Source organism: Carcharhinus amblyrhynchos, chromosome 1 (assembly GCF_965287045.1).
Source record: "Carcharhinus amblyrhynchos chromosome 1, sCarAmb.v2.hapA, whole genome shotgun sequence".
Classification (NCBI taxonomy): domain Eukaryota; kingdom Metazoa; phylum Chordata; class Chondrichthyes; order Carcharhiniformes; family Carcharhinidae; genus Carcharhinus; species Carcharhinus amblyrhynchos.
The window spans coordinates 84635748-84661456 of NC_137324.1; positions in this window are offsets into that span (position 1 = coordinate 84635748).

A 25709-nucleotide genomic window follows, 5' to 3' on the forward strand; every position below is an offset into this window, starting at 1 on the left:
GTAAGTGGTGGATCAGACCTTGGACAAGGGGAACGGTGTGGTTGGGGGGGCGGGTGTTGGTTGAAAGTGGGGGCATGGATTCAGACTGTAGGAGTGGAGTTGGGGAATTGGACTGGGATTGGAGTTGAGGTGACGTCGGAATCAGAACTGGGAGTGAGGGTGGAGGTGCTGATCAGGCCAGGATGGGGTGTGGGGGGGTTGGGGAGTCATGCACTTCCCCAGGGCATGCATAGTTAGGATGGTTATGGAGGGTGGGGGGGTGGATTAGGGCCCCTGGTTGGGGGGGGGGGGGGGGGGGGGGGGGTGCATGGTGCAGTTGTGGGCATGTCCTGTGTGAAGTTTGGTTTGTGTTTCTGAAGTAGTTACTCTGGATTTAGAAATATTTCTTTCCTTCTAGCTTTCTCAAAGTAACTGAGGTTAAAAGTGACAGAATCACTCGAACTTAATAATTTTAATCACTTTGTTGAATGGTTCCCAGTCCAGCGCAATTGCCCAGGGAAGCTAATACTTCTGGGTAATTGACAAGTAACCTTTACGTGGGAACTTCCAAGAAGGATTCCACAGCACATCAGAGTACACCCTAAATACAATGCTGGGGACGCAGAAAGTTATTACCTAATGATTCTCCTGTACTCAGCTAAATTGTCAGAACTTTGTCAGTTTTGAAACAGTTGTTTTCAGCAATCACTATGTAAGGCTAAGCATTTCCAACTTTTTTATGAATAAATTTCTGTTGCACCTCTCAAAGTCACACACCTGGGCTATATTGAAACGATATAGTTTCAATATCTCATTCACTAACTCTTTTAGTACCTTCAATCGGCATAACTGTGTAATCCAGAAGCTACTTGTCAAAGTGATTTCAACTATTTGTTCCTGATCATTAACAATGGAGCAGGGGATGACCATAAGTTTCTTTGAGCCAGCTGTTCCATTCCATACAATAATGGTTGATCTTAAATTTCAGCTCCACTTTTCCGTCCGCTCCCCATATCACCTAAGGTTAGAAATCTCCCAGCCTTGACTATAATCAATGATGGGGCATCTACAATCCTCTGGGATGGAGAGTTCTAAAGATACCCAATTGTTTGAGTGAAGAAATCCCTCTGCATCTCAATCCTAAATGATTGATTCCTTATCCAGATTCTCCAACTAGCAGAGACAACCATTCAGCGTTTACCCTGTCAATCCTTTTCAAAATCTTATATGTCTCAATGAGACCACTCTCATTCCTCTAACATCTAGAGATTATGGGCCTGATTTACTCAATGTCTTATCATAGGATATGCCTCTCATCTTGGGGGCAGCCCAGTGAACCTTTGTTGTACATCCTTCAATGCAAGTATATCCTACCTTAATTATGAAGATCAAAACTGCACATAGTATATCAAGTGTCATCTTCACAAGGTGCTACACAATTGTAGCAAGGCTTCTTTATTCTACTTCTATTTACTAAGATATGCTGAAAAATATCTCGACTCAATAAACTTTTGTTCTCCTAATTGATTCAAAATACATGAAAATCTATTTTAAATGTCAACACTATTGTTAACGTTTAATAAAAAAAACTAGGTCTCACCATGTTGCTGGAATTAGAAAATGCTCTGTAAAATGACACGCGAGGGATCATAAACAAAACACGTAAGAAAGTGAATGACTGGCTCCAGGGGATAGAGTTGCATTATTAAATTGAATGAGCATGATGCAAATAATTGTTATAATACTGATAAAGTTGGAAGTGATACTGGAAGCGTGGGTGAAATTACTGTATGCAGAAGGTGATTAGTGTTATAAGGTACATATTATTAGTGTTATAAGCGGTTAGAAAATCTTAAAAATTATGCACATCATATACATGTATATACAGCCCATCCAGCCCCATGTTTGCAATATGATCTTATATTTCAGGTTTTTTTTCAGTACATTACACTACAGTGCATCAAATTCAGTTGTCCAAAAAACAGAGTTATTCAAAACTTGGACACCTTTGGAATGTACAATGTTGCAATATGAATTGTGTAAATGAACAAAAAAAAACTTACTTGGACAATTTGGCGAGGTGCCGCATTGACGCACCTGACTGATCATCGCACTGTTGCTTGCACACCTGCGACCCTAGCACAAGCTTACCTGGCTTGACCCATGACACCCATGGTCCAAACATGTCCCAAACTCCAGCAAGACTCGAAATCCAGCTTAGCCTCAGTCCCGATTAACGATACAGTACCTGTACTACAATTTCAGGTATTTCTTCTCCTAGAAGGAATTTACAGGTCAGGTGCTTTGAAGAATTGAAACAAGAAGCGAACTTATAAAATTGCATTCAAGTATCATGTTGCATTCTTCAAAACTAATCATAAACATCATCTGAATAAATATGATAGACAAATATGTCATTTTGGATTTTCGTTCCCCGACGCTCCTCCAATAATTTTTTTTTTTAAAATGGCCACAGGTTTTAAATACAGTAGTTTGTTTTGTCTAATGTCAGACTGGTCATTTGATTAAACACATAGCTTGCAAAACACCTCAGAATATTAACATGCAAAGATAGTCAGGAAGTGAAATGATAACTAAACTTTTTAAAATCTCAAATTTAAAACTGTGAAAACAAATGGACATGAAAAAATGGGAATACAGAAAATGCTGGAAAAACTCAGCAGGACAGGCAGCATCTGTGCAGAGGGGCAGAGTTACTGAATGGAGTTTTCCAGGCCCTACCCCAGAGGCTTTTCCATTGGAGGAGACAGGTTGCCATTGGCAGGTGACAGGATTTTCCAGTCCTGCTGATGTCAATGGACATTTGCATTGCTCACTTGCCACAATGGCTGGAAACCAGCAAGTCATCTTTGGTGGGCTGGAAGATCTCACCGACAGAAAGTGCCGGAAAATCCAGCCCAATGTTTTGAGTCCGATGTGACTTGCTTTCAGAAATGTGAACAGTTCCAAAGAAGAGTTGTAGAAACACTGGGTGAAAATTTCCCAAAATTGCACTGAGTGCTGAGCCAGGCGAGTAAAACTGTGTGAAACTATTGCTTCACAGATGCCTCTTCTCATCTTGGTGCAGCATTCATGCAATTTCAAGATGTTGGTGCAGATCACACAGCCAACTGGGGAACAAGCCAGACATGCCAGGTAGGCTGGGATTCTGAGAACTGCGTGCCGTTTCTAAAGGACCTCCCAGTCTTAAAGTTACTTTTAAGGCTTCATCTCCTCTGGCAAATCCCTGGCAGACAAGAAGAATAACCCCCAACCCTCAGACACAGAAGGGGAACACCCCCCTGACGTGCAAACATTGGGGCATTCCTCACCACCCCAATCATATCAATATCGGGGCACCTCACCAACCTCGCACCACACAAGCACTGCAGTTACCTCATCCCTCCACCCCGGCATCAGGAAATTCTTCCCCGACGGGCATCACCCCACCGTTACAAGTATCGCCACTCCCCCCACTCCGCCACCCCCCCCCCCACAACTCCCCCCTCAACCAGGCATTGGGGCAACCTCCTTCTGTGTCATTGGCAGCACTCCCCCTCACTTCACAGGCTTCACCCTCTTCATAGGCACTGCCACCCCCAATCTCAATGCAGACACAACACCCCTCCCTTCAAATAAGTATTGCACCCCCTCCCCCACCCCACCCAAAGAGACCCCCCCCCCAATGAGGTTCATAAGATATAGGAGCAGAATTAGGCCATTCGGGCCATTGAGTCCGCCCTGGCATTTGATCATGGCTGATATGTTCCTCATCCCCATTTTCCTGCCTTCTCTCCATAACCTTTCAACCTATTACCAATTAAAAATCTATTTAACTCCTCTTTAAATTTACTCACTGTCCCAACATCCAATGCATTTTCAGGTAGTGAATTCCACAGATTCACAACCCTTTGGAAGAAGTAGTTTCTCCTCAACTCTGTTTTAAATTTGCTACCTCATCATAAGGCTATGACCTCTCATCCTTGAATGCCCCACAAGAGGAAGCATCCACTCCATGTCTACTTCAACCATACCTCTTATCATCTTGAATACCTCAATTTGATCGCCCCTCATTCTTCCAAATTCAAAAGAGTATAGGCCTAAACTGTTCAATCTCTTCATATGACAAACCCCTCATCTCTGGTTCCACAGAGGGCTCACCTTAGCACTGCCATTCTGACACTGTCACCTTGGCATTGTTAGGTTGGCACTGCAAGGGTGCAGGGAGGCCACGTCCCTCACCACCCAGGGGCTATGCCTCACAGTGCACCACCAGCAAGGTCGTCATGACTGGTTTTCATTTTTGAAAACTAGCAGTGACTTGTGTTGGCGTGATATCCCACCGCCAGACAGGGAGAATACGTTGTGGGCAGATGCTACAGCAGCGAGCCTGGTAATCATATGATAATATACTCAAATTTATGGAAATAATGTTAACACCCTTTTTGGGCATGAACCTGATCACATCACCAGGAGTGGTGGGGGTGGTGGAGGGGTGGGGAGGGGGGCGGGGTGGAAGGTGAGCGGGGGGAGAGGTCAAGTTTTATTTGATTTGCAGCTGCTATTAACAGGGTCACTAGACTACAGACCACAACATTGTTTCTCTCTCCATAAATGTTGCCAGACCTGCTGAGTGTTTTTGCTGCATTTTTGTATCAGCTTTCCAATATCTGCAGTATTCCGTCTTGATGAAAAGTAACAAGTTTTGGAAATTTAGCACAGCGATGATTTAAGGAAGTGATTCAGAGCATCAGACAATTCTGCTCATTATTGTTACACTTACTGAATTATTTATTTCCTTTTCCTGCCATTACTAAGAAGATTCTTCCTGGCCAAATGTACAGTGTAAAGCAGAATGTTATCTAATATACATCTCAGTACATTGCAATAAAATATGTGTTTTATCATTTCCTTTTCAGATAAAGGAACGGGCTATCTTGTTTAGAACCTCAAGCTTGGCTGTTTGGAGTAACTGTAATGGTAGTAATGGAAGTAGACTTGAATTGCTACTAAATATCATTATCGTTAGCCTAACAATATTTTTGAAGTAATATTGGAAATCTCTAACTTTCATGTAAAGCCTCTTTAGTTTCTAAATCTGGAATTCTATGATTCCTTCGTATGTCTTGAATCGTCCACGTGTCCTGTAGGTGGCTGGACACAAACACAAATAATGTAATCTAATCCATAGTTTGAATTCTTTCTGAAGGACAAAACCATAAGGCAAAACCTTCTCCAACGAAATCCCTATTGGAATGATTCTAATTTATAACTCAAGCACTCTCATCCCCATAAGAAGGAAACAATTTACTATGGACCACGGTGTAAAAATCAATCTTTGAAGCTTCATAAAACCCTGCCAAAAATGGACTTACGTGCCGAGTATAAAATGTGTCAAGTCAAGCAGCAAAAAGGAATGTAAATACTTCGATGTTTCTCCATTGGGAGACACTGAGAAATTGTACACTGCTTAAGTGGGAAGATGGCAAAGCCAAACTACTTTGAGGAGAAAGAATATCTCAATTATTTTTTGATAAATCCAGTTTGCTTTGCAATAGATATTCATACCAAAAGAAAAAATAAATACATAATTTTTCTCCCATTTATTTGTATCCACTAAAAATGAGCAATGTATCAAACACATGTTAAATTCTACAGCAAAACTTCAATTTTCTCCTCCCTCTATTATAGTCTACCAACAGAAAACAGCACGCCTTATATTAAGCAGACTGTAACATTACATTCTGCATCATCTCCTTTCCTTCTCCCCTATGTACTCTATGAATGGTATGCTTCATATAGCACATAATTAACAATACTTTTCACTGTATACGAATACATATGACAATAATAAATTAAATCAAATCAAATTATGTGGAACTGTTGATCTGTATTTGACTAAATGATGTGCAGGTAACTCCATAAAAACTCCAAGTTGCTGCTTTCAAATCAATTGAAATCATGCACATTTTGTGAACATAAAATCTATTACTTTATTAATATTCCTCAAAAATATTATTTCAGTTTGAACTGGCTAATCACCTTGAAGAGACTTTTACTGTCTACCAGTGTCACTGTCTCAATTTCAGTGAATAATAAAATCCCTGTAAAAGTCTTGCCAGTTACTGCAATCCCCAGAACCAACATAATAAAATGTACATGTGTCACTGGTGGAGTTTAGCCCACTGAATAGTTATACAGTTCACATGAAAGGGTAAGAACATGTTAATGGCCAAGATGAAAAATTTAACATGTATTTCATCATAATTTTTTTGACATAATTTCAATAAATGATTTATTTTTATTTGGAAATCGTCTTTCCACATGTAACCATAATGTTCAGTGATTTCCCCATGGTGTAATTGAATTTAGACAGTCATGCTGTGGCCCAGAATTTTGGTCTCAGGTCAGGCACACGAAGATGAGAGAATTCCCAGCTCTGAGAACCTGACTTTTGACTTCTGCAGTTAAAGGATAGGGTGACAGGCTTGGGTTGGAAGTCGGGGCCTGCCCCCCAGAATGTGGAAACTTCAAATACAGAAGTGAGTTGGGCAAAAGGCCTGTCTCCCTGGTCCAACGTGTAAGCTATTTTTAAAAAAGACCACAACAAAAGAAAAAAAAACAGCTTTCACCCCTTCCACCCCCATGCCCCAGCCAACGTATGCTACTTCATCACCCCATCCAGCCTATCACCATGGACACTCATGCCCTCTATGCCAAATAGCTCTTTGACTGTTCCTGGACAGCTTTGATAGCTAAAGTTTATTTATTAGTGTCAGAAGTAGGCTTACATTAACACTGCAATGAAGTTACAGTGAAAATTCCCTAGTTGCCACACTCTAGCCTGTTCAGGCACAGAGGGAGAATTTAGCATGGTCAATGCACTTAAATAGTACATCTTTTGGGAAAAAACTGGAGTAGCTGGAGACATGCAGACACCGCACAGGCAGTGACACAAGCCAAGAATCAAACCTGGGTCCCTGGCACTGTGAGACAGCAGAGCTAACAGTTGTGCCACTCTGCCAGTTTTATGAATAACCAACAAGCCCAAAGGGTGCATTATCTCTACCAACCTTACTTCACCAAAAGTAGCATCCTAGCTACCCAAATAAATCTACGTGGGTTAGACCTCTGCTTATTTGTTCTAATTTGCACGCATCAGATTTCACACTCATAAGAACATAAGAAGTAGGAGCAGGAGTAGGCCATCTGGCCCTTCGAGCCTGCCCCGCCATTCAATAAGATCATGGCTGATCTGTCGTGGCTCAGTTCCACTTTCCCGCCCTCTCCCCATAACCCTTAATCCCCTCTCTTATCAAAAACCCATCAACCCGCTTCTTAAAAATATTTAGCGAGGCAGCCTCCACCACTTCAACGGGCAGAGAATTCCAGAGATTCACCACCCTTTGAGTGAAGAAGTTCCTCCTCAACTCCGTTCTGAACCGCCCCCCCTTTATCTTGAGGCTGTGCCCTCTAGTCCTACTGTCTTTTTTGAGCGGGAAGAGTCTTTCCACCTCTATCCTATCCATCCCATTCATCATCTTATACGTCTCAATGAGATCTCCCCTCATTCTTCTAAACTCTAACGAGTACAAGCCTAGTTTATTCAGCCTCTCCTCATAGCTCAACCCCCTCAACTCCGGTATCAGCCTAGTAAACCTCCTCTGCACTCCCTCCAAGGCCAAAATATCCTTGCGCAGGTGCGGCGCCCAAAACTGCACACAGTACTCCAGCTGCGGCCTCACCAATGCCCTATACAGCTGCAGCAAGACCTCCCTACTTTTATATTCAATCCCCCTCGCTATGAAGGCCAGCATCCCATTCGCCTTCCTGACCACTCCTGACTTCTGAAATCACATTAGTGATTTGAATGGCCATCGGTCTCCATAAACTCTGTACGCTCAAGCACTGACTTGACTTCTGTCCCACCCCCACAAAAATAGGAACATGCCATGTTTGGGGGGCCAGATTTAAAATTTCTCAGATTTTTGCCATGACAGAGACCTTCTTCACCATACCAAAAAACATTTCAACATGTTCAAAATAATTACGTTTTGAAAATGATTTAATACAGGTGGACTGAAAAAATGTATCAACAGATAATGGGGAGAGTGGTTAGAAATGGGAGATGACAAGACATTGAGTTTGAGTTGAAAGTTGCATTCTGGTGCTGGAAAAATGGAGCCTTCTTATAGCCGGGTCAATTTATATACTGCAATCTATGGTACCTCAAACTATTAGCAAACAAATGCAATGCCAGAATAGAAACCACATCCATTCACTACAGTGATGTGGGAGGCTTAAACAACTGGAAAGATCATCAAATGAATGACCAGAACAAGACCAACTTTAAACACCTAATAAGTTAATCTTTGTGTTAATTCTATATTGATTTGCTGCAGAGAATTTACCTAGCTCAGTTTGAAGAAACCTACCATTACATTATTTTTGCATCCATTTGTCATATCATTTTTTTATGTTCACAGACACAGCTTGGTTCTAAAGAGGATTTGGGGACCATCAAACATGTAAAATAATGATGCTGAAATATTATAAAAACACCCAGAAATGAGTTTTTTTAGCAAAATGATTTGATATTATTGCATAATATAGAAACACAGAATTTAGAGGAAACACTCTGGGGTATTCTATGTTCAGCTATGGATCAACAATTAGTTATATCAGAAAGGAATGCATTCCAGACTCCACAGGGAAGATGCGCATTGATCCACATAAACCATTTCCTGTCTTTACCTGCTGAGAGCAGACTGAGCTGTCAAAGTGCAAATTATAAATTTATTTCCTATACACTCATGATGACTGTTTACAATCTTATGTCCTTGAAATAAAGGTTACCTCAAAAGTGACAACAAATTTCCTGTGAATCCAGCAAAACAACATATACCAAAACTTTTATACATCTATGTTCAGCGATTAATGAATAACATTATTTAACTGAGACATTACAATTTCCGATTTGGAAATGAAAAGTTATAACATTAAATTACCAATTGCTTCTTTGATGTTGTTTCCTGTTGATTTATTTTTCAACTAAGTAAGTTTCACTGAAGACAGAAAATCATTAGAACATGTGACTGAGCGTATTTCAATCTTGGTTGGGGTGGCGGGGGGGGAACCGTGCTGCAGGAGGTGGGGGGGTTGGTGTGCTAGTGTGTGCACAAAAATTGATGGAGAGTCATAGAAGTTTACAGCATGGAAACAAGTCTTTCAACTCTACTTGTCCATGCCACCCAGTTTTTACTATGAAGCTAGTCCCAATTGCCCATATCCCTCTTTACCCATCCACCCAAATAACTGTCTAACTGCTTTTGGAAAGACAAAGTTGTACCCACCTCTGCTACTGTCTTTGATAGCTCGTTCCAGATATCTACCACCCTCAGTAAAAAGATTGCCCCTCTGGATCCTTTTATATCTCTCCCCCTCATCTTAAAACTACGGCCTTTAGTTTTAGATTCCCTTAACTTTGGGAAAAGGCATTGACTATCTACCTTGACTATGCCTTTCATTATTTTATAGACCTCTCTAAGATCACCCCAAAGCCTCCAACGCTCCAGGGAAAAAAGCTCCAGTCTATCCAGCCTCTCCTTATAACTCAATCCATCAAGTCCTGGTAGCATCCTAGTAAGTCTCTTCTGCACTCTTTCTAGTTTAATAATATCCTTTCTATAATAGGGTGACCAGGACTGTACACAGTATTCCAAGTGTGGTCTTACTAATGTCCTGTAAAACAAGACATCCTAACTCCTGTACTCAACTTTTTGTCCAGTGAAACCAAGCATGTCGAATGCCTTCTTCACTACCCTATCCACCTGTGACTCAATTTTTAAGGAGCAATGAACCTGTACTCCTGGATCTCTTTGTTCTATAAATCCCCTCAACACCCTACCATTAACTGAGTAAGTCCTGCCCTGGTTCAATCTACCAAAATGCATCACCTCACATTTATCTAAATTAAACTCCATCTGCCATTCATTGGCCCACTGGCCCAATTGACCAAGATCCCATTGCAACCCTAGATAACCTTCTTCACTTTCCACTATGCCACCAATCTTGGTGTCAACTTTCTAACCATGCCTACTAAACTCTCATCAAATCATTAATATAAATGACAAATAACCCAACACCAATCCCTGAGGTACATTGCAGGTCACAGGCCTCCAGTTTGAAAAACAACTCTCTACAACCATTGCCTGTCTTCTGTCATCAAGCCAATTTTGTATCCAATTGGCTACTTCACCCTGGATCCTGTGAGATTTAACCTTATGCAAAGGCTTAATTGAGGTACCTTGTCAAAGGGTCTGCTAAAGTACAGGTAGACAATATGACAACACTGCACTCATTTACTTTCTTGATTACTCCTTCACTGATAAAGTGATCTTATATTGGCTTTATGGCTAGCAAAACAGAACAGAAATAGGGTAACCTGTAACTCCATTTCATCTGTTGCAGGAGTTGATTTGCTTAGTTGGCTGGATGGCTAGTTCATGATGCAGAATGATACCAATTCCCATACTGGCTGAGGTTAGTCATGAAGATCCGTCTTTTCAGCCTTGCTGAGGATCACTATACCTCGCCTGAGTAAAATAGTGATCCTCAGATTAAATCACCACCAGCCAATAGTCATCTGGCAGAATGATGATTTTACTTTAGCTTACTTTATTTGTTGAGCAAGCTATGCCTCTATCAGCTTCCATTGAAACACCCTGATCGCAGTATGTCTGGTCTTCAGGAAGCATTGCAACATTTAATCAAACATTTTAACATTACTTCCCATTCATGTGGCCCATGGAAACACCATTGCCTGCACATTTCCTTCCAGGTCACATACTATGCTGATTTAAAGATAACTGTTGTGTACTTTCATCGTTGATGGATCAACTTCCCAAGGGTTCCTACATAATCTCATTGTAAGAGCATCTGTTTCAGTGGAAGACCCACAAACATGTTTTCAGGGAACTAGAGATGGTCAAAAAATGCAGACTTGCAACCATCATCCAAATACTGAGGAATTGTTTCCAAGGAAATTCTTATCTATAAATTCCCTTGGTGAAAACAAATAATGCATCTGTGATTTGATATCTGCAGTGGCATGATGTAAACTAGCTGATCTGATATACATTTCCTGGAGGCACTTTGGAAATGCTAGCTGCATAGGGGTTCAAAGCAGCAGTGACCTTCACCACCTTCAGCAAAACCACATAACCAGTGGGAAAAACTTAAAGATTGCCTGAAGGAGAAGGCAGGGTTGATATAATTCCCTGAAAAATAGTGATGAAAGCAGCGATTGTGAGAAGTACACAGGCAACAGTAGCAATGTTTACTTGAATTATGCTAGAATATCTTAAAATAACTTAAATTGGTCAAAGCATGTCAGTGTGCCTTGCTCTAGCATTTTAAAAAGGGAGAAAATGTGGCAGAAAGGGAAAATAAATGAACAAAGACACATTAGAACAGGCTTGGCCCATATATGGCCCAAATGCTGGAATGCAGCCCTCGAACCTTCTCAAAGCACTCTGGAGCATTTCCTCAAGATGCCAAACAGTTCAGTTTAAATGGAGGAACTTACATGGCCAATCACAGGCTGTTTTTTTCCTTTGTTTGTTGCTGATCAGCAACTTTGGGAAAGAAACAACCTGTGATTGGAGAAGCAGCAAAGGCGGGTGGGTTTGGGAAGACGAGGCCTCGGGAGCCAAGGACCAGGAGCCAAAAGGCCAGGAAACCAAGGAATGAGACACAGGGAACTGACAGTCAGGGAGCCAGAGAGTAGGGGAAGGAAGTATGTGTGGTGGTGTGACGGGGTGGGGGGGAAAGAGGGGGGAGTTGGTAGGGGCAGGGAAAATATGAAAATGGGTGAGTGTGTGAGCGGGGGAATATGAGAGTGTGGAAGAGATGAGACTGTATGGGGGTGGGGTGTAAGGGAGTGTGAGGGAGGTGACAGAGTTTGGGGACATGAAAGAGTTTTGTGTGTTGGAGGCAGGGGCAGGGATGAGAAAGTAGGGTCTAGCTCACTCCCAGTTCTCAGTTCTCCTCACACATACACACCATCGTGCACTCTCACAGTGGGTGAGGGTGACTGATTTAGCACTCTGAGACTGACAACGAGCTGGAAACACACATTCTCACCCAATTATACTCTGATACTCATCTTGATTTACTCTTCATTTTTGTTTTCACTCGGTGAGTTGTTTTCTTTCATGTCTCAGTTATTTTTTGAATTTTTAAAAAAGTATTCAATGTCATGCAAAACTTGATTTGAAATTTGTTTATTGACCTCTTGAGTAAAAAAGTTGTTGAAATGTGACCCCCCCACCCCCCCATTGAAAGGTTGGACGAGCCAGGTTTAGAATGTCAAAAGACAGAGCTTGATAAACATCTAGGGAAAGAACTGGCCAAACTGAAATAAGGGGCATTTATGAATCATAGGACTCCTAAGTGCAGAAGAGGCCATTCAGCCCATTGAGCCTGCACCAACTCTCTGACAGACTATGTTACTGAGGCCTTCTCCCTGCCGTATCTCCACAACTCCATACGTTTACCACAGTTAATCCAGCTAACCTGCAGATCATGGGACACTGAGGGGAATTTAGCAAGGCCAATCCACCTAACCTACAGATCTTTGGACTGTGGGAGCAAACCAGAGCACCTGGAATAAACCTATCCAGACAACAGATATGGAAATCTACCAGGTTACTTGCTTCATTACATTCCAGTAGGAATCCTCTTTGCCCTCTAGCTGTCTGATTATATACCCTTCCAATAGGGAGAAGACTGTACTGCCAATGGCAAGACAAATCCTTTGAAAAGCACTGAAGAGGAAAAGTAAAACAAAAGGAAAAAGTAACATTGAACTGAAATGGGAGAGTGAAAATGTGCCTGAATTATTCTACCCAGAAAGAAAGCCAAAATGTTAAAAGGAAGTTCCTGAATCATTTTCTAAAACAATGCAAACAACATGGGTGGAATTTTACGAGATTTCTTCTAAGTATCCAGCTAGTGTAAAAATAGGTGAGTTCCTGATCTGTTTTTTGGGTGAGTTTTCACTTCCACTTACAGAATTAGTCTTTGAAAATGTGGGCTAGACTATTTCCATTGTTAGAGGCAGCGGATGGTGAGACTTAATTCGCCAGTCAGTCAGCAGCTCAAATTGGAGCCACAAACTGCGCATGCGCAGAAAAAGCTCAAAAACAGTTCTCCTGATATAAACCCCCTGAGCCAGATACAGCCTCTCCCTCCCCTCCACAGACATTGGGGACCCTCAGCATTATCAATGCCATTACACCACCCTCCCCCCAGGACTCACTGGCACATGACCCCCTCATCATCCCCTCCCCCACCGGTCCCGATATTTAATTGGCATGACCCTTTCCTTCCCCTGCCTCCAATCATCACAGAGGCACATTCTCTCCCCCCCCAAATCTTCGTCCTCCCATCCCCATCAGCACATCTGACAGTGTTGACTTTGCTTCCCCTTCATGGAAACAAGGCAAACTGCGTTAAATTTGCTGGAATGCTCTAACGGGCACATGACTCACCCAAACTGCCTGCAGCTGATCTGCCCTAACAAGGGAGAGCTCCATTAAAACCCCAAGGGTGGACAGACAGACAGGCAGGCAGTGCAGGAAGAAATGGTCTCAAGAAAGACAGCTCCCTGTTTCTCTAAAGCAGATCTGGCCAGGTTGCTGGAGTCGGTGGAGGCAAGGTGGGACATTCTCTTGCCCCCAGCAGGCCGCCGTCCCCGAGGAAGGGATGGAGACACAACCTGGGAGGTGGTGGCAGCGTGCGTTAGTGCCAGGGCACTGGCCAGGAAAACCGGGAAGCAATGCTGCAGAAGACTGAATCGCCTAATCCGGGCACCAAGACTGGGTGTTTTATCTTATCTTACATCTTTCCCCTAAAGGTCCCCAGATCCCTCCACTCCATGCATGCTTCCAGCCCCTGATCCCCAAGCACTTCCCTCCTCCACCCCCCTCCAAAAGTATCACAACCCTTGCCCTCTGAGGGCCACCCTCTGATATGCTGCAGGATTTGTGCCATTAGATTTGGCATGGCTCTTTCTGTCCCTACAGGAGAAGAATGCCCATAAGAATGCTAGGAGAGGGCGAAGACTGGGGGGTGGTGTGCATGAGATCTGGGCACTCACCCACTTTGAGGAGCAGGCACTGGAGTTTACGAGAGAAGGCGGCATGCGGACCATTAGCGACAGCATGGTCGGGCTGAACACTTTCCAATCCTCCATTTGTTGGTGATACCTGAAGTAAGTTGCATGCAACCCAGATTCCTGCCCCTCCTTAGCACTTAATCTTGTGTTCTGTACTGCAGGCAGGGACCCAGATATGCCGCGGCTATCTGGCATTGTGACCCCTGCAGCTCTGCTCCCAGCCATCCTGCTCCTCACAGCTCCTGCACACAATTCATCCTCCTGTTCCTCCTCCTCAACTCCAGCAGCAACCAAAAGAACAGCAATATCAATGGGTTGCATTGCAAAAGCCATATTGTCAATCTGGAGGGGTGGGGGGGGCGGATGTGGGGACACAGATGGAAAAGTTAGAGAAGCCCATTTGCCCCCAGCTCAAAAACACACACTCCCCACATTTCCCCCACCCCGAGCCTCCCAGCAACACACACTCCCCATATCCCCCAACAGCCGCCCAGCAACACACTCATCATACCATCCAACCACTCCCCAGAACACACTCCACATATCCCCAACAATACACTCCCCCGTATCACTCAACAGTCTCCCAGAAATAAACATTCCCCACATTCCTCCCCAAACACCCCAGCAACACACACACTTCCCAGTCCCCCAACTGCTCCTGAGAAACACACCACTTGCCATATCACCTCACAGTCCCCCAGAACCACACACTCCACATGTGTACCCCCACAGCCCCGCCAGCAACACACACCCCATACCCCCCCCCCCCCACAGCTCTCCAGAATGGCATCACAGCCTCCCCACTACCCCTCCACCATACACACACCCTCAACCCATGCAGAAATGGCCCCTGACAGCGCTGCTTGACAAGCCTAAGGCTGCAGCACACCTATTCTGACAGTTTTCAGCCTATGCTTGCCTTCATCAGCAGGGGCATTGAGTTTAAAAATTGGCAAGTCATGTTGCAACTTTATAGAACCTTAGTTAGGCCGCACTTGGAATATAGTGTTCGATTCTGGTCACCACACTACCAGAAGGATGTGGAGGCTTTGGAGAGGGTACAGAAAAGATTTACCAGGATGTTGCCTGGCATGGAGGGCATTAACTATGAGGAGAGGTTGGAGAAACTTGGTTTGTTCTCAGTGGAGTGACAGAGATTGAAGGGAGACCTGATAGAAGTCTACAAGATTATGAGGTACATGGACACAGTGGAATGTCAGAAGCTTTTTCCGAGAGTGGAAGAGTCAATTACTAGGGGCATAGGTTTAACATGCAAGGGGCAAGATTTAAAGGAAATGTACGAGGCAGATTTTTTTTTTACACAGAGAGCAGTGGGTGCCTGGAACTCGCTGCCAGGGGAGGTAGTGGAAGCGGATACGGTAGTGACTTTTAAGGGGTGCCTTGACAAGTACATGAATAGGATGGGAATTAAAGGATATGGTTCCCGGAAGGATAGGGGCTTTTAGTTAAGTTAGGCAGCATGGTTGGTGCAGGCTTGGAGGGCCGAAAGGCCTGTTCCTGTGCTGTAATTTTCTTTGTTCTTTGTTCTATCCCCCACTGCTATCATTTGTTTGCTGCTGCTAGCACTAGGACCCAGAATCAGCATTAACACTCTGGTCCATGCTGAGAGGCCAAAGTTGGACTCCGCTTGGATCAACAGCCCGTCACCCCACCCCCACACACTCAGAGGTCCCCTGACCTGAAACACAACATGGCCACCGTGAAACAATCCCGTCAGCAGCAAGGAGCAGTTTGAAAGCAGAAATTTATCTCCTCGCTCACACTCTCTGCTCTAGTGCCTGAATCCAACTTTTATACATGAGGTATTTTCCTCACTGGTTCCAGCTGCAGTGAATGAAATGGTTAAGGAAGATGAGCTGGGACGATTGGAAGAGAAGCTCACTAATGACGTTGTGATGAATGAAATAAAATGGGAATTGACATTTTGCCTGTTTCGGTTGGAGTCCCAATCATACCATTTTTTTGGTAAATTGGGAATGGGTGCAAAAACAGGTGCCATTCCCACTAATCAGATCACACCTGATTTTGCAACTTTTTTCCACTGGAAAATGAAGTCATGAAATTCTGCCCTATGACTTTAATTATAGCAGAATGTAACTATTCTGGCCTGTATCTTAGCTTTTTTTAGAAAGGATGAGACAATGACATTGCATCGTAGATAAAAACCCCAAAATGTTCAAGTGAGAACGTCCCACCTCCATCACCTTAACAATTTGCAACTTGTGCATTTTGAGTGCTTGGCTTTTGCCTTTATTTCCTGCTCCTTGCCGGCACGTGCACTGGAGAGAGTATCCCTTTAAATTGTGTTTGTTTATTTTTCAGAATGTCTATTGTACATTCCATGTAACTGGTGAAGCAAAAAAGCTCTGTAGTCCAAAGTTGCACTAAAGTTATGTGATCGCATCACTGTTTTGACAAATTATATGTCAGACTTTCCAGTAGATTAGACATTGCTGATTGAAATTTGAAAGAAAAGTAGATGAATAATTCCATAACTTTCATAGAGAAGCCAGCTGAAAGAAGAAGGGAGATGATCTTCACAGGAAGATAAGGAAACTTTCTCTGCTGCTGTTTCTCCATACCATGATTAGACACACATGAATTTCTTCTAATTTCCTCTTGATTTTTAATCATTCCTTGCAGGTTTTTCTATTAACTAAACGCTTGACAATTTGATCTCTTCTCTCCATTATATTAAATTAGTTGATCCGGTAAGTAAAATTAAGTATAATAAAGTGTGGTCATTATTTAATATTTCAATGTTTATTTTACAAAACATAGCAATGCAATGAGTTTGGACTGATTGAGATCTCCTGGGGACAAAATAATTCACCAAATAATCTCAACCACACGTTATTCAGCTGAAGGTGAATGACTAATGCTGCATTAGAATCACTTAACCAAAAGTTATTCCAGATAAAATTGGATGCTTCAGTATGTACTTTGTTGTCATTGTTTGGAAGATTAAGAAAAACATTGTGTTGCATTGTTAGTGGAAGTCTTACTTGTGACTAATCAATAAACTTTTAATAATGATCCCAATTAACAGAGTCATAAAGGTTTACAGCATGGAAACAGGTCCTTTGGTCCAACTTGTCCATGCTGTCCATTTTTTAATGACTAAGCTAATCCCAGTTGCCCACATTTGGTCCCTATCCCTCTACACCCATCTTACCTATGTAACTGTCTAAACATTTTTTAAAAGACAAAATTGTACCAGCCCCTATTACTACCTCTGGCAGCTTGCTCCAGACACTCATCACCCTCTGTGAAAAAATTACCCATCTGAACCTTTTGTATCTCCTCCCTCTTACCTTAAACCCTCTAGTTTTAGATTCCCCTACCTTTGGGAAAAGATATTGACTATCTAGCTGATCTGTGCCTCTCATTATTTTATAGATCTTTATAAGATCTATAACTCAAACCATCAAGTTCTAATAGCATGAATTCTGGGCACTGGTCAAGACAAAATGCAAGTTCTAAATATTCTGATGTGGACAGAAAGGCAAAGCCAAACACAGAAGTTAAATGGTATAACAAACAGTATTGTGTTATTTTGGGTCAGGCATATTTTCACTGTAATGTGAACTGTAACTTGTGAGTTCTTCTCTCATGCAGCAGCCTTAAGTACACAACACTCCATTGTGCATGTATGCTTGGAGATCTGCCTATCCAAATTCAACATTTTGTGTGTTAAAAGATTTCTCCAGGTACAGGTTCATACCAGTGTCCCTCTATTGGACAGTGTCCCTCCAGTGGACGTGAACCAAGAAGGATGTGAAAGCATTGGAGAGAGTGCAGAGGAGATTTACCAGGATGCGGCCTGGTTTGGAGGGTAGGTCTTATGAGGAAGGGTTGAGGGAGCTGGGGCTTTTCTCTTTGGAGCAGAGGAGGATGAGAGATGACTTAATAGAGGTTTATGAGATGATGACAGGGATTGATAGAGTGGACGTGCAGAGACTATTCCCTTGGGTGGATATAGCTGCTACTAGGGGGTATAACTATAAGGTTCATGGTGGGAGATATAGGGGGACGTCCGAGGTAGATTCTTCACCCAGAGAGTGGTTGGGGTGTGGAATGGATTGCCTGCTGTGATAATGGAGTCAGACACTTTAGGAGCTTTCAAACGGTTATTGGATAGGCACATGGAGCACACCAGTATGATAGGGAGAGGGATAGCTTGATCTTGGGATTGGACATAGCTCGGCACAACATTGAGGGCTGAAGGGCCTGTACTGTGCTGTAATGTTCTATTGGTGCTAGCATTCATTCAGTATGTCTCACCTCCAAGTTAAAAGTTTGCTTGTTCAAGCCCCATACTTGAGACTTAAGCACCGAATCTAACGTAACAGTTGGACCAAAGGACCTGTTTCCATGCTGTAAACCTTTATGACTCTGTTAATTGGGATAATTATTAAAAGTTTATTGATTAGTCACAAGTAAGGCTTACACTAACAATGCAACACAATGTTTTTCTTGATGTGTTTCTTAATCTTCCAAATAATGGCAACAAAGTACATACTAAAGCACCCTATTTATCTGGAATAACTTTTGGTCAAGTGATTCTAATGCGGGTACAATTTTGTCTTTTAACAAGTGTTTTGTCAGTTACATGGGTAAAATGGGTATAGAGGGATATGGGCCAAATGCGGACAATTAGGACTAGCTCAGGGGCTTAAAATAAAGGGGAGCATGTTCAAGTTTGGCCAAAGGCCCTGTTCCTATGCTGTAATAGCTCTATGAATCTTTGGCCAGAAGTGACAAGTGGATGATTAATCTCAGCCTGCTCCAGTCCAATCTTCAGCCAATTTGATTCACTCCACATGATATTAAGAAATGGCTGAAGACAGTGCATAGGCTATGGGCCCTGACAATATTCCAGCAATAGGACAGAAGGGTTCTGTCCAGAACTCGTTGTGCCCTAGCCAAGCTCTTCTAGTATAGTTACAACACTAGCTTCTACTCAGCAATGTAGAAAATTGCCCAGATATGTCCTGCACACTTGAAACAGGACAAATCCATTCCAGCTAATTACCGTTCCATTCAGACTACTCTCAATCATTAGCAAATTGATGGAAGGGGTCATCGACAGTTCTATCAAGTGGCACTTACTCAGCAATACACTGCTCACTGACATTGACTTTGTTTTCCACCAGCATCACTCAGCTCCTGACCTCATTGCAGCTTTGGTTCAAATTTGGACAAAAGAACTGAATTCCAGAGATGATGTGAGAATGACAGCCCTTGACAGCAAGACCACATTTGACTGAGAGTGGCACCATAAGGTCAGAAATGGGGATATTTGGAAATGCTTGCACAATGTTTAGCATAATTTGTGACTCCTCAGATACTGGGCGGGATCTTGAGCTCACGATCGCCTCCATGCAAATACACATAACAGGCGCAAACCTGTTTTACATGAATTTAAATACATTTCAAAGTCATTAACATCTTTGCCATATATTGACCCCTCATATATTGACGCAATGCAAATGTGACGTCATATCAGCGCAGTTTACAACAGATTCACTGAGACGTGAACCTGTCGTGGGAGGCATCCTGAAGGCATTATGCCAACCTGGCAATGCCTACCTGTGCCAAGGGGCAGGCTCCAGTGGGAGCCTCAGGGGGAGGAAATCCATTTAGTTTTCGTTGTGGGCCGGGAATAGATGGAGAAGCAGGGATGCTGGCAATGGCCATTGTGGAATGGGTGGGTGCCAACTCTGTCTGTGGGGAGTGGATGCCCCAAACTCAGTGCAGTTGGGTTTTGCACTCAAGTTGAGGCCCCACTCCCAATCCCCTCCTCTGCATGATAGCACAAGGTCATTTTTCAAACAGTGTTGCAAATTCTGCCAAGAAAACTGACACATTTCTCTCCAGAGAAACACGCCGGTTTTCTGTCTAGAAACAATACTCTGCCATTTTTTGATAACATACCCCCCACTAAAGCAGTTGAGGTCCAATGCAGCAAGATCTGGACAATATCCAGACTTGGGCTGACAAGTGGCAATTAAAATTTGTGTCAAGCAAGTGCCAGGCAATGGCTATTTTCAACAAGAGAGGATCTAACCATTGTCCCCTGACATTTAATGGCATTATCATTGTTGAATCCTCCCACTTTCAAAATCCTGAGGTGGGGGTGGGGGGCACCATTGACCAGGGACTGAACTGGACTAGCCATATAAATAGGTCAAAGGCTAGGAACACTACAGTGAGTAACTCAATTCCTGAGTCTCTGAAAGCCTGTCCACTATATACAAGGCACCAGTCTGGAGTGTAATGGGTTAGTCTCCTTTTGCCTGGATCAATGCATCTCCAACAACATTCGAAAACTCGATATCATCCAGGACAAAGCAGCTTGCTTGATTGTTATCCTTTCCACAAACATTCAATCTCTCCAGACGTTGGAGACGTCTGGCAGACGTTGCAGCCATGTATACTATCTACAAGATGCAATGCAGGAACTCACCAAGGTTCCATAGTCAGCACCTTCCAAACCCATGACCACTACTATCTCGAAGGACAAGAGCAGCAGATATCGGGGAGCGCCGCCACCTGGAAATTCCACTGCAAGTCACACATCATCCTAAATTAGAATTATATCACTGTTCCTTCACTGTCACTGAATCAAAATCCTGGAACTCTTGCCATACTGGCAGTTTGAGTAGTACACCTCAGGGACTGTACTGGTTCAAGAAGGCACTTCATCACTATCTTCTCAAGGGCAGCTTGGGATGGGCAATAAATGCTTGCCAGTCAGAAACACCTACATCCTGTAAATGAATTTAAAAGAATGAGGCCCGTTCAACCCCCAAGAGTAGATGTTAATGGTCGCATTGGACAATATCGTAGCAGATCAGCAGAGTATGCCTCTGACCTGGAAACAACATAGGTAAAACCAATATCTGACTATTATTAGATTCTTGCTGCGCAGAGGTTGACTGATACGTTTCCCTACATTAAAACAGGAACTACTCTTCTAAATTACTTCAGTAGTCGGGAAGCACTTTGGGACATTCTCAAGATGTGAACGTTATTGTATCCTTACAAGGTTTTTAAAAAATTTACATTTACATATGTTTGAAATCCTTCCTTTTGAAACATAATAGCAAAAGGAATAAAAGTGATTTGAGGAAAAACATTTTCAGCCTGAGAGTTGTTGGAGTTTTGAAGGCTCTTCCTGAAAGGGTGGTGGAGGCGGGTTTGATTGAGGAATTTAAAAGAGAGTTGAATTGCTATCTGTAATGATAGTGCAAGGTTATGAGAGTAAAGCAGGAGAGTGGGCTAGGTAAAATGTTCTATCAGAGAACCAGTGCAGATTCAATGGGCTGAACAGCCCCTTTTGCACTAAAGATTTTGTGATTCTGTGATCTAAGTCTTTATATATATGTACTGTTCCCTGTGTTATACGTTATCTTGCAAATAGGGTTTGAGTCACTCCAAATAACTTAGAGATGTTTTCTGTTTGAAATCCTGCATTATCAGAACTCAGAGAAAGACTTTGATATTTGGGCTGCATTCACTGATGTAGAGCAATTGAAAGGCAAGTGAATCCAAAAGATATATGTAACATTTTGAAAGGGTGTTGAGAAAGTGCATAATGGAAGATTATTTCCACATTAAGGAATGATTGGAGGCAATCCAGAGAAGGTTCACTAAGAACCAGTGAGGAGAAATTGTCTTATGAGCAAAGATTCAACAGGTTGGATCTCTATTCGTTGGAATTAGAATGAGAGGTGATCTCACTGAAACATATAGGATTCTTAAGGGGCTTGTCAGAGTAAATGATGAGAGGATGTTTCCCCTCATCGGAAAGTCTAGGAGCAGAGGGCACAGTCTTAGAATAAAGAGGTGAATATTTAAGACCGAGAGGAGGAGGAATTTCTTCTCTTAGAGGGTTGTGAGTCTTTGGAACTCCTTGCCACAGAAAGGCAGTGTCCTTGGGTGGAATTTTCCTGTCTTGCTCGCTGTGGGAATCGTAGTGGGCAGGACAGGACCATGCAAAGGTCTGTTGACCTTAGGTGGGATTTTTTTGGACTTTTGGCGAGCACAGCCAGAAAATCCCACCACTTGTGCATACTTAAGGCTGAGATAGATTTTTGTTCAGTCAGAGAATCAAAGGTTATGGGGAAAGGGCAGGAGGGTGGACGTGAGAAATGTTGGATCAGCTCTGATTCTTTTGAATGTGGATTGGACTCGAGGGGCTGAATGGCCTACGCCTCTACTTCTTATGGTCATATAGTCTATTATTTCCAAATTGACCTCTCCTCAAAGCCTCTAGCATCTGATTTCCCAGCAGCTCTTGGAGATGGGATATTCGTTCTGAACTCTGATGACAGCCAGTTAGGTATCTAATTGGGATTTAATCCCATCGGGATGCCGGAAGTGGCAATGGTAGATCTGCCATTGGTAACCTGATGAAAGACCAACGCTCCAAAAGCTAGTGGCATTTGCTACCAAATAAACCTGTTGGACTTTAACCTGGTGTTGTGAGACTTCTTACTGTGTTTATCCCAGTTCAACGCCGGCATCTCCACATCATGACTGCTAAGGCCAACCCTGAATTAAAATTTGTTCATAATCATGTAGCATTTCACTTTCCATGACCAATGGGACATAGATAAGATGCAGAGCTGGGCCGAGAGGTGGCAGATGGAGTTTAATATGGAAAAGTGTGAGGTGATTCACTTTGGTAAGAATAACAGGAGTACAGAATATAGGGCTAATGGAAGGACTCTTAGTAGTGTTGACGAGCAGAGAGATCTTGGTGTACATGTGCATAGCTCCCTGAAAGTTGGCACCCAGGTTGATAAGGTTGTTAAGAAGGAGTACGGTGTGTTAGCTTTTATTGGTAAAGGGATTGAATTTCAGAGCCGTGAGGTCATGTTACAACTGTACAAAACTCTGGTGCGGCCGCCTTTGGAGTATTGCGTACAGTTCTGGCCGTCGCATTATAAGAAAGATGTGGAGGCATTGGAAAGGGTGCAGAGGAGGTTTACCAGGATGTTGCCTGGTATGGTGGGAAGGTCTTATGAGGAAAGGCTGAGGGACTTGAGGTTATTTTCATTGGAGAGAAGAAGGTTACGAGGTGACCTGACTGAGGCATACAAAATGATCTAAGGATTGGATAGGGTGGACAGTGAGAGCCTTTTACCTCGGATGGTGATAGCTAACATGAGGGGACATAGCTTTAAATTAAGGGGTGGTAATTATAGGACGGATGTCAGAGGTAGGTTTTTTACTCAGAGGGTAGTAAGGTCGTGGAATGCCCTGCCTGCAGCAGTTGTGGACTCGCCAACTTTAAGGGCATTCAAATGGTCAGTGGATAGGCATATGGATAACATTGGAATAGTTTAGGTTAGAGGGTCATTAGATTGGTTCCACTGGTCGGCGCAACATCGAGGGCCAAAGGGCCTGTACTGCGCTGTAATGTTCTATGTTCTATGTTCTATAAATGCTTACAACAAAAATTACTATTAAACTTAATCCCTATTGAAGTTCATAGAAAGAATAACAGATGGCAGCAAATGATTCCAATGATACAAAAAGTATTATTCGATAATCTATAACACACTGTGCTCTTCTAAATTATCAACGTATTTTTGCAGGTCAACTACAATTAGTTAAATATTATTTAACTTATCAAACCATTTATGAATAAAATACATTTCTGGATTGGATGAAAGCTGCTATACCTAAGACTGTATGATGGGGGCAGGAACCAGGATGGAAGATTCTGCCCAAGGGATGTAAAGGATCATTGAACAAAGAACAAAGAACAAAAAACAAAGAAAATTATAGCATAGGAACAGGCCCCCCAAGCCTGCACCAACCATGCTGCCTGACTGAACAAAAGCCCCCTATCCTTCCGGGGACCATACCTCTCTATTCTCATTCATGCATTTGTCAAGACACCCCTTAAAACTCACTATCGTATCTGCTTCCACCATCTCCCCTGGCAGCAAGTTCCAGACACCCACCACCTTCTGTGTAAAAAAACTTGCCTCACAGAGAGTGGTGGGTGCTCAAGAATGTAAAATGCTCAAGAATACAAAGGTGAGGAGTGGCATCTCAAGGACAATGCCCGGCTCCACATACCCGACCCAGAAAAAAGTGTCCTGGGGATCGAATTTTCAGTCTCGGGGCAGTGGGTGGAAATGGGAGCCAAAGCAGGCAACACTGGAATGAAGTCAGGTGCTATTAGGTTCAGGGGTGGGCTGGACTAAAGGCTGACCTTGGTACATTGGCACATTCACTCTCTTCTCAGCTCTTCCCATCTGGCTCTACCCTTCAGGTTGTCTCTCCCCACCATCCCATTCACCAACTTACTCCTCCCAATCATCTCCACTTTTCACTTGATCAATCCCTAACCACCAATCCTCAGCCCTGCTGGATCCACTGCAGGCCACTTCTAAGGGTTGCAGTCACCAGTAATTTCTATTCTCCTGATAAAATGATCATGATGATGATGTACCACTGGTGATCTCCATGTGATGCATAGCCAGTGATCTCCGTAGTGATATACTGCCAGTGATCATCATGGTGATGTAGAGTCGGTGATCGCCGTGGTGATGTACTGCCAGTGATCTCCACGATGATGTACAGCCAGTGATCTCCGTAGTGATGACCTCCAGCTCAGCAGCCTAATTCAAATGAGGTTCAAGAATTACAGTTTGCCTTGGGCCCTCTCTGGCCTTCCTGATGTAGATACCTTTCCTTGTATGCAGTTTGTAACCACTCAGTTTGCAAAAAATCAATTTCACCCAACCTTATCTGAAGGAGACAGCAAGACATTTGTTCTGATGCTCCAGCATCTGCCATTATCACAGAGCTACATTGTGCAAATTATTCACTTAGCGTGCAGACAAATAAGGTTTAATTTTTTTGCTTCAGGATATTAAATGCATTGAGCCCACATGTAAGAAATCTGCATTTCCATTTCTAGCCAAAGGCTCAAAAGTAAATGTCACAGGAACAATTTCCAAGCAAGTAAAAAAGTTGAACATTTGAATTTGGTGGCATTTTACCTTCCTGATTGTCAGTTCTGAAAAAAATGGTGATGTGCTCAATCTTCATCTGTCTTTGAGTTCCAGCAATCAAAGATTGAATGTTATAATATCTGCATATCCTTACAAAGCTTCAGATTTAAGTCAGCTTCAGTAATCCATGAGCAGTTTGCTGGATGGTGCGAGAAGATTCATGCATTTATTTGCAATTAAGCTTCTCACAAGAGACTTTATCAAACCTATTGCAGTATCAATATGTAACAGAGACTTAACTATGAGCTATCGTTAATGAAGTAAGAAATAATCAGGGTGATAGATGGCTGCAAATTAGAACAATGAAGCATTAGTAGTTAACTTTGTATTCTTGTAAAGCCTGCAAATATTTTAGTGTTGTAATAGAGGCCCCACTTTACAATATAAGATCTCAGAATTTTATAGCTTAGGAGGAAGCCAGTTGCCTCACTGGGCTTGCGCAGCTGTCTAAAAGAGCCAGTTGCTGAGTCCCATTAGTTCCTTTCCCAATG